Genomic DNA, 12,851 nt, shown 5'->3' on the forward strand with positions numbered 1-12,851 from the left:
TAAAATCTTAAAAAAAAAAAAAAAAGGAAGTCAATTGATACTGTCTAAAGAAGTAAGTTCAGGGGCGCCTGGATGGCTGAGTTGGTGAGGCATCTGACTTTGGCTCAGGTCATGATCTCCCTGTTCATGAGTTATAGCCCTGCATCAGGATCTGTGCTGATAGCTAGGAGCCTGGAGACTGCTTCAAGATTCTATGTCTCCCTCTCTCTGCCCCTCCCCAATTCATGAGTGTGCGCACGCACACACACACACACACACACACACACACTCTATCTCAAAAAAATAAACATTAAAAAAAAGAACAAAGTTCATAAAAACAGCAATATAATTAATGACAGTGACTCCAGCTTTTTAATACTTTTCATGATACTTTAGCCATAAAGAGACTTTTTTCAGGAAATAATATATCTTGAAATGAGATACATTCATTTGATGTTAGACTATTTAATTTCAATTCAATTTTTTTAATTGCTTGAAATTTTTTAAAAATAATTTTTGTTATAAATAGCATCTCTACTTATTTTTATAAAAGCACTTCTATCTAAATATCCATCCATAGAGACAGGTAGATAGCTATAGATAGATGTATAAAATGATGTTCATCTAAGGTTAACAATGAGAACTGTAGTATTTGAGATGATTGTTTTTTAATTCTCATCTTTGTAACTTTTTGCCTTATTTGAATTCTTGATAATCAACATACATGATTTGTTTAAAGTGTTTCCCAAAAGTAGAGGGAATATGGAATACAAAATATAGTGGGAATATGGATCGTTGTTATTTCCTTCTTTGTACCTTTTTGTTTTTTTAACATTTCCAGAAATGATTTTTAAAACGATTTTACCTCACACCCTATATTCATGATTATGTTTTTTTCAAGTTGGGCTCTAAAATAGACAGAAAATATGTTTTTACTTACATCGCAAATGGTGTCTTTAAAATGACTTGAGAATCCAATTTGCAAAGCAAAAGACACTGGATTCCTTTGAATGCTCTTTATAAAAGTCATAGCACATAGAGATCTAATGAATGGTTATATGTATGCTTGCATTTCTTAAGGTTTTTACATGAAGAGTGAGAGATTATAAAAGGGATTATGAAAATCTTCATGTTGGACTACATCTGATGGGAGTCTTTACCAGGATTTCAAACTAAGTGCCTTTCCTTGTCCATTCTTGTTTAAGACGTGATTATTGAATGTCAGCATCTGCTTGCTGCGGTAAATGACAAACTAGAATAATCCAGTGCTTACCCTCTAATTAAGAATAATAATCTAAAATACACAAATGGTTACACGGTTGTTAAAAGGGACTGGCTAATGTGTGGTGTCTTGGGGAGTGGTGGATAAAACATCGGAACTGCCTGTTTCAGTCCCACAAAAGGTGCCATGGTAACATCTTTCTCATTTATAAAGGTCTGGGAAAAGAGTTGGGATTCTGACTCCTATTATATTCTGTCAAGTTGTGGGTTGGCATTTTTCCAGTCTAGGAGTTGACAAAATTCATAGGGAAAATTATGGAATCTTAGATTTAGAGACAACATAGAAATTATCCATTCTATCCCAATTCTGGATTTTCCCTTTCACTGTAACCTTTGTGAATGACCACTGTCCAGTCTCAACTTGAATTCTTCTATAGCAAACTGTTCTCTAGCCCACAAGGAAACCTCATGGCCTTAAGGCAGTGATAAGTGTAAAAAAAAAAAATCCCTTATTCTGAGCCAAAATCCTTCTTAATACCTTTCCATTGGTGTTTGTCCTTACTACCAGAGTTTGTAAACCCAACTCCTCTCCTGTCCAAGGGCCCTTTAAACACCTGAGGCACCTTCTCATCCTGACAAAGTCACCCCAGTCTCTTTAGCAAGCCTTCAGATGGAAGTACTTCCATTCTCAAAAACCCCACACATCATCTGGCTGTTCGTTAGTGTGTTCACAGCCTTACTACAAAGCAGTGCCCACAGTTAAAAAAGAAAAAAAAAAGTCCATGGGGCACCTGGACTTCAGCTTGGGTTAAGCATCCAACTTCAGCTTGGGTCACGATCTCACATTCATGGGTTCGAGCCCCACATCTGGCTCTGTGCTGACAGCTCAGAGCCTCAAGTCTGCTTCAGGTTCTGTGTCTCCCTCTCTCTCTGCCCCTCCCCTGCTCATGCTTGTCTCTCTCTCTCTCTCTCTCTCTCTCTCTCCCTCTCAAAATAAATACACATTTAAAAAAAAAGTCCTCAAAAAAATGCCGAAAGTTGTTCCAGAATCACAGACATAATTCTTGCAATGATCACTTTAAATCATTAGATGAACACATCTTAAATAGCTAGATTCTATCTACTATCTCTTCACCTATCTTGAGTTTCAATTTTCTCATCACCATGTGTTTCTGCCTTTGCAATCTTGAATTTCTTCTGGTTGCAAGCAACTGAAGCTGATTTAGGCTACCTTAACAAAAACGGAGGCAGATCCAATTTCATGAAATTCGTCGGCAAATTCATGAAATCGAAGTAAGGGTGGAAAAGCCAAGAGCAGGAGGCAGAGTCTTCCAATGGCCTCTGGGACAGGGCTCAAAGGCCCTCCCCCTGGAGCACTTCTCTAGCTGTGACTTAACTCCACTGACTCTTAGTCACTGCCATCCTTCAGTCCTAAACTCTCATTCTTGGGTTATGGAATCCGATTGGCTGAGCTTGGGTCAGATTTCTATCCCTGGTTTAAGTAACCCTGACCAGGTACATGTTCTTATGTATATGGAGCCCATACTTACATATTGGGGCCATTTTCAGAGAAAGGGAAACAGATGTGAATAAGACAGATATCTCAAATCACTGTATTTCTAAAAAAAGAATGATCAAAAACAATCTGGGGTTGCCTCAGTGGCTCATTTGGTAGAGCATCTGACTCTTGGTTTCAGCTCAGGTCATGATCCCAGGGTTGTGGGATCAAGACCAGCTTTAGGCACCACACTGAACATGGGGCCTCTTAGGATTCTCTCTCTCTCTCTCTCTCTCTCTCTCTCTCTCTCTCTAAAAAAAAAAAAAAAGGTAATTAATCTACTTCTTTTTATTTCTCCTGTGTTTTCCCCTTTTGCTTGAGTCCCAATAAGGTAGATATCATAAGTGGTGTTCATTGCATCAGGAGAGGTAGAAGGTAAAGAGAGAAAGAGAAATAGCCTGAGAATATTTCTGGATTTTGTTTTCCAAAATCCCAAATACTTAGAAGAACATAGGGAATTTATTGAAGGAGGTAAAAAAGGAATAAAGTTTATGGACATAAAGAGCCTTGAAGCAACATGAAAAATTAGCTCCCTCCTGCTGTTGGAAAAGGAGGGAGGGAGGCTTATAAACCCAGGAGGAAGGAGGAGCCAGCCCTTGCTTTCTGGCATTGTCCCCAGAGAGGCCACAAGCCCCCAGAGCTGTGTTTGGTACATCTAGGTAGAAGGATGAGAGGATATGTCGCTTAAATATTTCTGTGACCCAAGGATGACCTGGATACCTGCAACTGAGCGAGTTATGTGAGCAGAAACACGGCACTACCATGTAACCAGTGTGGTCAGATGCCTCAAGGACCAGAGGGTTTCCCCCCAATGCTGCCTCACTGCGCCAACATCCTGGAGCCTTGACACAACTCTGGGGAATGGTGTGACCCTTAAAAGGCCTGAGGGTAGGTCTTTTACCTTTCCAGAAGGAAGAGGCTTGAAACAAAACAGAGTATGATTTGAAAAAAAAAAAATTATGAGATGAGATACTTTTTAAATACTTGTGTTTGTAGATGGAGATTCTCACCGGCTGCACTTGCATAGAAAAGACAGCAAGCATAATAAGAACAAAATAAGAATGGACTAGTTCTGCTTCCTCACCCTCTGTGAATTTGACTTCATCCTTTCCAAGTAGCAAAATTTGTACATCAGTACCCTGGTTGTAATATTAAAAGCCCTCTTTTATAAAAATTGGCTTAACAATTTTTTTTCTAGTTCTCTTCTTGTTGATGACCTTAGTTTTCCTGATGCGATTCCCCTGGGTCCACACCACCCTAGACGTAAGTGTCTTAGACTTAAAATTCGACTATATGCCCCTCCTCCCTCTTTTGTGTATTTTGTCCTTGGATGTGGTTTGAGCACAAGATCCATATGCAACCACTCTAGAGCTTTCAGCCACCTTTACTTTTTGCTTTGTCATTTGCCCAGTTTGTCACTATGATATCAGAATTGTGTTTATCTTTTTAAAATTCTTTATTTATTTTAGTAAGAACACTTGACATGAGATTCGTCCTTTTAACAACTTAAGTGTATAATCCAGTGCTATTGACTATAGATACAGAATGTTGTTGTTCTTATCAAATTCTGCACTGGCTCTAAGGTCTTAAAATCTAGCTAATAGTGAACAATTTGGCAGCTATTGTTTTCAGAAAAAATGGAAAAAAATAAAAATTTAAAAAAAAAAAGACCAAGTCCCCAAAACAGAGTCTGAGAGTTGACTGTCCTTTCATTTTTTTTTTATAGCTGGCAGGGCTGTTACTTCCTCAAGAGAAGTTGAATGATGTAATAAACAAAGCCCAGGGAGTCGGGTGACCTGGATCTATTCTTGGCTGTGCCACTGACCGTGAGTGACCTTGGGCAAGTCACTTTTTGTCTCCCCATCTCAGTTTTCTCCACTGTACGACTAAAAAAAAATCTTGTCAACTATCTAGAGAATAATTTGGGTACAAGAACTATAGAGTAAGAAATAAGGTAATGTTCCTTGAGAAAACAGTAAGTTTGTTTTTTTTCCCCCTTCAATCTGCCAATTTCCCTTATGATACTAGGGTATCATGGAATTTCAGTTCTTCAAATAATCATGAAAATTAGAAGTGATCTATGTTTTCAGAGCTTAAAGGAAATCAGGACCAGCTTCAGACAAATCAGAAAGTGACTCTAATAGAAGGACAATACCCCCTATTAGGTGTGATTATGTTCTACTCATATTTATTGTGATAGAGATTAGGTGGGTCAGAAAGAAGCCAGTTGTCTCCTGTGGGTAGAAGGTAGAGGATGCTACTGCAGAAACAGAGATAAAAGGAGATGAGGACATTGGCAAATGGGGACAGAACAGATGCCAATTCTGTAGATGAATTCCATTTTCTGCAGACCTGTGGGCTTTTAAAAAAATTATTTGCAAAGCTTTCCAAATATGATCCAGGCCTAGAAAATTTTCTAAAGTGGCTGTCTTTATCTAAAAAGAGAAAGGGTAATCATGTTAATGCCTAAAAAAAGCAACTCTTGCTTTTCACTAAATCCATACCCAGAATACTGCACTATATTTATGGTTTATCCTGCTTTGGAAGTTTAAAAAATTTCAAAGCCAGGAATGTTCTCTGTGGCTTACTAGGGCACAGACAGAGGATAGAATACAAACCCAACAGGTACAATAAATACTACCGAGATTCCATTTAAAGCCATACCTTTAAGTAACCATATTAACCTCCCTGATCCCTGAATTGCTCATCTATAGGAGAGATAAGATACCAGTTACCTACTGCACAGAGGTACCTACTGACAGCTTAGGTAACCAAGGGAAGGAGCTTAAATCTCCTGCATTAAGCATCGGAGAGGAAATACACTTGCTGCCTGCTCTTGGGATAGACTTTGAGGATATTTTACTCTAAGAAGAACATCAACAAGTTATATGGACTCCATGGTGTAAAGGTGAGAAATAGGCTTTATTAGTACTGGCAGGGTGAAGACCATGGGGATGGGCTTTCAATCAGTGAACGGAACAAAGCAGCAACATGAGCGCACCCTCTGGAAATGGTGATGAAGATTTTAGTTACTGCCTCTAGGGGCCCGAACACATAGATCGTTAAATGCTAGGACAGTAACTGTAATTCTAAAATCCTTTCTCCGTCCTAACTCAGCCATCTTTACAACATCAAAGAGGAGAAAAGCTGCTCTGTAATACGGAAAGAAACCCAGACACCTGAAGGAGCTATCTTGGGGAGCATGAGACAGCACTGTCTCAGCGCCACTCAGAAGGGTTTCCTTTCTGACACAGATGATACTATTCTTGCAGAGAATTTCATTGGAACTTCATTTGTGCCAATGTCAAGGTTTGGGAAACTTTTATGGTCTCCCCAAATTACCACGGTGAGTGGATCATCAGAGGGAGCTTCTCCTCAGAAGTAGACAGGTTCCCCCTCTCTCTGAAACATCTGTATTTTTCCTTCCATGTGTCACAGGGGAAATCATGGGATAAAGCCTCTGAGCCTGCCTGAGTGTGGACAGATACTCATAGGGGCAAAACAGGGCAACAGTCCCTAAGAAGAGCAGCCATACACTGCTGTGTTGGGTGGATTATTAAACATTGTTCCTCATGTCATCTCCCATTCTCTGTTGCTTCCTTCACAGAAACATGTACTGGAGGGCTCCCCCCAGCATGTCAGCACCAGCACCTTGACAGTGGCAATATGACGGTATTTCCTGCCCTACTCTTTAGCCTTATCTGCCTTCCCCGGTCCACCCTCAGGCTGCATCGGTTACTTGTCCATTAATGCCCAGATCCTGATGACCAACATGAATATTAAAAAGTCTTGCCTTATCCAACCTTTGTTGCTATATAAGGCCGCTCAGAAGGCTCACTGGAACGCTCAGTGCCATCGCCAGAGACATTCAGACCGCAAACCGGGAAATCAAAGCAGGATGCAAACCATCAGACTGCCACTGCCTGTCCTAACTCCACCACTGAAGGATGACATAAGCCCAACATTTAGAAATCTTATTAACCAAGTCTTCTCTGGACTCAAAAACTGGGCTTATAGTTTGTTCTAACCATTAACTTTTGTTTTTCTTTTGTCTCCACCGAAATGCCCCCTACTAAATGCCTGATTGCATACACCATACAGATGGCTGAGTTAGGCACCTGACTCCTACCTATACTACTGCCTCCTGAAATAACTGTTTAACTAGACTGACCTATTCCCAGAACAGAGAGACTGATTTAATGAGATGGGGCAATACATTTAAATTTGTGGGGTTTTTTTCTGCTTTCTCATCCTTGTTCCTTCTCTCTCTCTCTCTCTCTCTCTCTCTCTCTCTCTCTCTTTCTCTCTCTCTCTCTCTCCCTTTGTAGATCTCTTACCCTGCAAACCTGAATCTCTCTAGAACTATATACCAACTCGGCTATTGCCAAATGAAACTTCCTGGAAAAAATAGTGAAGTTTCAAAGGGCAGAATGAGAGATTTCAGAATATACTACCCAAAAATATGCCTCTTTGACATATGGGTGAGTTTGAGCTAACAGCCATTGAGATTCAGGAAGATGTAGTAAAAGCTATAACAAAAAAAGAAAAAAAAAGAAAAAAGAAAGGAGCACAAGTTTACAAGTTTTCCTTTTGTAGATGAAATGTACATTATAAAGGAAATCTCGGAGCGCCTGGGTGGCTCAGTCCCTTGAGTGTCCTGTCAGAGTTCAGCTCAGGTCATGATCTCAAGGTCAGTGAGTTCGAGCCCGAGTCAGGCTCTGTGCTGACAGCTCAGATCCTGGAGCCTGCTTCAGGTTCTGTCTCCCTCTCTCTCTGCCCCTCCCCCACTCACGCTCTGTTCTCTCTGTCTCTCAGAAATGAATAAACATTAAAAAAAAACATTAAAAAAATAAAGAAAATCTCCACTTGTAAAATGTGTCTCCTTCTCCCATGCCAGGAAGAGGAAAACCCTTAATAACTCTTCTTAATGGAGAAGGCACTGACTTAAATATGCATAACAAACCTTACTAAGTAACCCTTGTTTAACCATACTTTTCTTGGGCAACTTCCCATAACTTTCCTCCCCCACCCAGAAACCCCAACTCCTATTCCTTTGGCCTAAGACGTTATGTATAAGCACATGTTCTCACCACCCCTTGGAGCTACTCATGTCTGGATACTCCCATATGTAAGCATGATACACATGCTAATAAACTCTGTTTTTCTCTTGTTAAAAAAGAAAGTCCTGGGGAGCCTACATGGCTCAGTCGGTTAAGCGTCCGACTTTGGCTCAGGTCATGATCTCACAGTTCGTGAGTTCAAACCCCGCGTTGGGCTCTGTGCTGACAGTTCAGAGCCTGGAGCCTCCTCCAGATTCTGTGTCCCCCTCTCTCTCTGCCCCTTCCCTGCTTGTGCTCTGTCTCTCTCTCTCTCTTTCAAAAATGAATAAACATTAAAAATTTTTTTTTAAAAAAGAAAGTCCTGCCTATCTCGAAAATATCCCCCACAATAGCCTGTGACTCAGAAGACCAAGGTAAAAAAGTGCTTACTTTGAATGATGTTCATCTTTAATAATGATTTATGACACTTCAGAAAGGAGAAATAGGTATAGCCCTAATAAGATGGAACACAATACAGGTCAGTTTTGATTAAAGTAAGGAAATAGATGAACTAGCTTTAACAAAACAAAACACACAAGAACAAGATCAAAAAACCTATCCAGAAGGCTGCTTCCTGCAGAGGTGAATTACAGAGGTCATTTCAAGGTTAGTTGGCTCAAAGGAAAGACCGATGGGTATTCTACCCCTCTCCCCAGCCTCATATGTATACTACGGCATCATATTTTCAAAGCCTAAATGCAAAATACACATTATTCAGGGGCATATTTTACATGTAGCCAGAAAACTTGAGAAACCTAAGTGGGAGGGAACGGTCCCTTTCCTACAGACTTGTTTTTATACGTTGACAAGTTAAGGAGGTTCACAGCCTTCTTTCCATCCTTCCCACTTTAGTAATTATTAGGTTACGGGACATACAGATGACTGCTTTGTCAGCACTTCCGCTCAGATGTTAAACACAGGGATGTTTCAATTCCCTCACAAGGCCAGCCTGTTGGTGCAAGCTCATATTTACTCCATGAGGATACAATTCCCATGGTTTAGCATCTCTACAAGATCAAGCAAATCAGATTAATGGCTGTAACTCTGTCAACACACAGGCTGGGACCTGCTGAGAATAAAGCTGATTTTTAACACAGAGACTATGCACCTCTAAAAATAATGGCTCCTGTTAAAACAAAGCCCCAACAAGAGAGTATGAGTAACCCCCAAACATGATCTACCAAGACTGGAATCGCTGTATATTATTAAGTATCTCTGGCGAATTTTCACAATTATGCAAGTAAGGTTTTAATTTTAAAAAAATGTTAAAGGCAAAATCATCTAAAATGCATTAATGCCTGGGATCACATGCTCAAGTCCAAAGCTTTAACATAAAACTAGACTTTGAATCACCATACATGAGGTAGGAAAGAAGGGTTCCTGAGTCCTTATCATCACATCAAGCTCCAGCCTGCTCCCATTTCTCTTCCTTTGGGGACAATTCTACCAATTTTTTTGTTGAGAGGGAAGAAGACTAGGATGTGAGATCCACTCCCAGACAATGACAGGACTCACAGGATGCTATTCCTTAGCAAACACATTCCACCCAGGCAGGGTTAAGCCTGTGACCGAGTACTAATCCATCATGCTTCTTCTGGAGGTTCTTCTGTGGAGCTAGAGGAAACACGAGCCACCCTTAGCTTATGGAGCTAGATGGATGTGAACCTACAGCCTAAGAAGACACTGAGAGGATAGCATCTGTGGTAGGAAATAATAAGGCTAGGGGCACGCTTAGTCAGTTAAGTATTTAACTTTGGCACCGGTCATGATCTCACGGTTTATGAGTTCAAGCCCCACATCGTATTCTGGGTTGACAGCACAGAGCCTGCTTAGGATTCTCCCTCTCTCTCTCTCTCTCTCTCTCTCTCTCTCTCTCTCTCTCTCTCTTTCCCTGCCCCTCCCCCACTCGTGTTTTCTCTCTCTTTCAAAATAAATAAATAAACTTAAGAAAAAAGAAGAGGAAATAATAAGGCTAAAAAAAAAGAAAAAGAAAGAGCAGAATTGAAAGAGATAGAAACAAAGACACAGAAATCAAGCTAGCAAACCAGAAAAAATTCTCAATCTCAGGACTATCTTTCTCATGAAGACATTATAGTGTGATCATGGCTTGGTTATGTTAGTCAAAAATGCTCATTTTTGCTTATGACTGTTTCTGCTAGGTTTCTATCCCATACAATGAAAAGGATCCTGATACAACTGACAGTATGTCATTCTTAGAGAAGAAAAATATTGTAAAACACAGGTTCTCCCATGCTAGTAAGTTAGATTTTCTTCAATTCCCAGGGATATTTGAAGAAAAGCAGTTTTTGCTTCTCCTGGGCAGAAGCCAGTGCATTCACTAGTGATTCTGTAAAAAGCACAATTTAGCAAGTCAGGGCATTGAACAGCCAAGGAGAAAGGAGCAGCCTAGGACAAGCCCAGAGGCCCAGAAACCTTCACTAAAGCTGCATCTCGAATGCATCTTAAAAGAGCTTGCTAAGCATTTGTGCAGGCTAGTGAGAGAAATGTCTGTCCAAACACAAGTGGCTTCAATCAGTGCCATCCCTTTAACATGGAGTCCTATGAGGAACCTCAAAGCTGCCATCTCCCATTAGCATCAGTTTTAAGAACTAAAAGGGATGTAAAAAGCCATGGGGGGATGCATGTTTAGGGACAGAACACTAGCCTTTATTATCCTTGTTGGCAAGTATTATCAAGAATGATTACCAGTCATTCCTCACTTACTATGTACCAGGAACTACTAAGCATTTAACTATACTCTCTCATTTAATCCTTACAACTCCCTCTATGGGGCCGGAAATATTACCCCCATTTTACAAATAAGAAACTAAAGTTCAAGGGAATAAATGACTTGCCAAAATCACTCAGCTAGTAAGTAGTTCATCCAGGATTGGAATTCATATGACAGGTTTATGGATTTAACCATTATGATATACTGTCTTCCAACTTTTATTCATTGTTTCCCTCCAGTGAGGTCACTGCTCCTTCCACCCTGCAGTATATCTAAAGGCATTGAATTCATTGGTCCTACTATGGGGCTATGACCACAGGTGAGAGAAAGGAGACTGGTTAGATATGTCTGACCAAGACCTGGGACTTCTAAACACTTTTAAAGCAATATCTTCCACAATGACAGTTAATCTGGTATGCAACTCTCAGTTGCACTGTTTTCCCCTCCTGAAAAAGGGTTGATAAATCTGAGCATCAAGTGATCTTGTACTAAGCCCTGAAAAGCTAAGCAATGCTGAATCCCAATCCTGTGGTCATAAGATGCTACCTGCTATAGACAACATAATTCTCTCTCCCAGGAACTTAGATCCCCCAAGGCAGCATAGCACTTGATGCATATGCCCACAAGGATGGTGCTTTGGTACAGCTGGAGCCACTGTGGAAGAAAGTCAGAGCTAAGCTAGTTCATCCGGTCTTAAAGGCTTGGGTCTAGACATTCCCTTCTCCGTGGCTGAAGCACCCGTGTTACATAGGCTTGTATCCCAGGTCCTGGACTCTGCATTCAGTCCATCAGATTGTGTGACTGCCAATGTCACACTCTCCATAGTCAGCAAACAGCAGTGTGGATGATTAAAGCAAAGGGTTTTCTATGGCAATCTCAACGGCAAATAGGGATAAGGAAACTCTCCCCATTCACACCCCACTCCCAGCTACTTAGCCTTGAGTTAAATGAAGATTTGGCTCTGGCCTTAGGGGGCAAGGGCACTGCTTGTTATTTGGGGGAGTCAGCACTTACATGCCTGAACAGAGCCTGCCTTTGCAGAACTTGAAGGGTTCTGATGGAGGAAAAGAAATGTTGACGGTGATGGTCGTGATGATGATGTTCGTGAAAGAAGAAAACGGTGATGGTGAATGTCACCTATAAATATAAGCACAAAGCACCAACAGATATCCTTCTAGTCATTGCCAATCATCATCCTGAAGCAGGTAACGTTTCCAAATCAACCCCACTAAGGTATTCCCCTTGTGAACTAAACACATCCAGCTTCAAAATGAAGCGTTGCACCCCTCCCTTCCACGCCCGCCCTTGCACCCTTCCTGTGCCAAGCTGGAAAGGAGACTGCACACGGGCGCTGGGACCTGAGAGTTAACGACAGTTCTGTAGTGAGGAGCGTTAGGGTGACCCGGGGAGCCCCGCTAACAGACTTTGGCACCGCTTGGTTGGGGAGCTTGAGAAACGGACGCAGAAGGGGAGGAAAGGAAGGTAACGGGGCAAAACGGATTCGATGCCTCTTTCCGAGAGCCCTGAGGCCCCGAGAGGCGGAACACACAGCCTGTGGTCGGGAGGGAGAAGAGGCGGAGCAGACCGCCAGCAGGACAGACAAGGCTCTCTTTACCTGACCAAGTGCAGCAGCCAGCCGTAGCGGCTGCAGCGAGGATGCTGCGCTGGAGTCCAGAGCCAGAGCCCAAAGCCACCGCTGCACCAGCCTCGGCCGAGGCCCCGCCCCGGCCCCGCCCCCAGCCCAGAGGCCCCGCCTCCCTAGCACGCGCCGGCTCGGCCGGCTGTTTGGGGGAGGTGAGCCGTGGACTGATAGGCAGGGTTGATGGCCAATGGAAACGTGCAGCGGCGCCCGGGGCGGGCAGATGGCAAGGAGGAGCGGGAAGGGACGGGGCCCAATCAGCAGCGGAGCCGCTGGGCCTGGCTAGGGCGCGGTGAGGTTATTGGGCAACTCAAGCCCGGGCGGCTGGGTTGGAGGCCGTGTTGTTAGGATAGGTCAAAGGTGAACAGCGAGGGCAATAGCCAATCCCTCGGCTCCTTGCCCTCAGCTCGCCGGCGCCCGGGCCCCCTCAAAGCGCACGCTCTGGGCTGGTCGCAGCGATGGGGGGAAGGGAGCAGGTGTATGACTCTCACCGTTCCTGAGGTTCCACTCCACAGAGATCCCGCGAGGCTTTGCCGCTCCAGTGGTCTGGTCATCGCTCCCTGCCCCTGCATCCCCAGCCTAGCCATTCTCGGTAATAAGTGCTTAAAGGAGCAAAGGAGGAAA

General features: G+C 42.6%; 1 protein-coding gene across 3 annotated transcripts in view; it reads right to left on the minus strand.

Annotated features, from left to right (window-relative positions):
• The window catches only part of FMN1 (formin 1), a 429,704-nt gene extending 417,371 nt beyond the window's left edge, over positions 1-12,333 (minus strand). For all 3 annotated transcript variants that reach the window (XM_023255532.2, XM_023255529.2, XM_023255530.2), the window contains exons 1-2: positions 12,204-12,333; positions 11,603-11,725 (exon numbers count right to left, since the gene is read on the minus strand). The gene's annotated coding sequence lies outside the window, so the exon portion shown is untranslated. The remainder of the gene's footprint in view (positions 1-11,602; positions 11,726-12,203) is intronic.
• Positions 12,334-12,851: the final 518 nt, after the last annotated feature.

This window comes from Felis catus, chromosome B3 (assembly GCF_018350175.1).
Source record: "Felis catus isolate Fca126 chromosome B3, F.catus_Fca126_mat1.0, whole genome shotgun sequence".
Taxonomy (NCBI): Eukaryota; Metazoa; Chordata; class Mammalia; order Carnivora; family Felidae; genus Felis; species Felis catus.